This window comes from Zingiber officinale, chromosome 9A (assembly GCF_018446385.1).
Source record: "Zingiber officinale cultivar Zhangliang chromosome 9A, Zo_v1.1, whole genome shotgun sequence".
Lineage (NCBI taxonomy): Eukaryota > Viridiplantae > Streptophyta > Magnoliopsida > Zingiberales > Zingiberaceae > Zingiber > Zingiber officinale.
This window is the reverse complement of record NC_056002.1, coordinates 77,977,118-77,978,197: the sequence shown is the minus strand read 5'-3', so window position 1 is coordinate 77,978,197 and position 1,080 is coordinate 77,977,118. Positions and strand designations below refer to the sequence as shown.

Sequence of the window (1,080 nt, the reverse complement as noted above, 5' to 3'; positions counted from 1 at the left end):
TTTTGTGACTTCTGAATTTCGACATTCTTGGGTGGTTGAATTGCATTTCGTTTGACAGGCTCTCTAGTACATATGGCTTGTACTTCTTGAATTTTTGAGGGAGATTCCATCCAACTTTTTCTTGACCATCCATGGAGGTTAAATGTCACTCGATCAATTAATGTATAAGCTTCCTCTATACTCTTGTCCATAAATGAACCTCCAGCTGATGAATCTAACAAACACTTATCTGAAAAAGAAATCCCCCTATAGAATATGTGTAGAATCAACCATTTCTCCAAGCCATGGTGAGGGCACTGGCTTTGTAGACTCTTGAATATGTCCCATGCTTTGAATAAAGATTCTCCCTTTGCTTGAACAAAATTTGTGATGCAATTGCTCATGTAGATTGTTCTGCTTGGAGGGAAAAAATGATTCAGAAATTGCTGCTCCAACTGTTCCCAACTTGTGATGCTTTGAGGATGATGAGAATATAACCAAGTCCTTTCTTTGTCCTTGATACTGAAAGGAAATGCCATCAATCAAACTGCATCCGCTGACACTCCTTCACAGTCCACTATATCACAAAGCTCTAAAAATCTCTCAAGGTGCAGATAAGGACTTTCTGATACTTCTCCTCCAAACTTATGACCTTATTGTTGGGTTTTTCGGGCCGCGAAAATCACGTTTTCGCGTCGCAGAAACCCCGAATCACCCATGCCACTGGATCTCGTGCGAAGGATAGATTTCAAAAATTTAAATACGAGTACGAGTTCCTACTTAGATCTACTCCTAGACCAACATGAAGAAAGATTTATACCTTCGATGCAAAGCCCTTCGCAATCCCGCTTGTCCTCAGTTCACCGGATCTCGAAAGTGTCAAAGTAGACACTTCTCTATGTGTATCCACACAAGCAATAGATGGAGAAAAATCTCTAAGGATGTGCTAGCAACCTTAGAGATCAGTAGGGAGGAGAGGGAGAGCAAGAAGAAAACTCAAGAGAAAGAAGAAGATGGAGTTACAACCACTTAAATGAAAAAATCAATATTCATTCCACCTAAAAGTGGCCGGCCACTTCAAGGCATGTAACCCCCATGGAA

At 40.7% G+C, this 1,080-nt stretch overlaps 1 non-coding gene across 1 annotated transcript; it reads left to right on the top strand.

The window, feature by feature from the left end:
* Window positions 1–279: 279 nt before the first annotated feature.
* LOC122022127 lies at window positions 280–383 on the top strand. The gene has a single exon (XR_006122861.1). It is a non-coding gene; the product is annotated as a small nucleolar RNA R71 (small nucleolar RNA).
* Window positions 384–1,080: the final 697 nt, after the last annotated feature.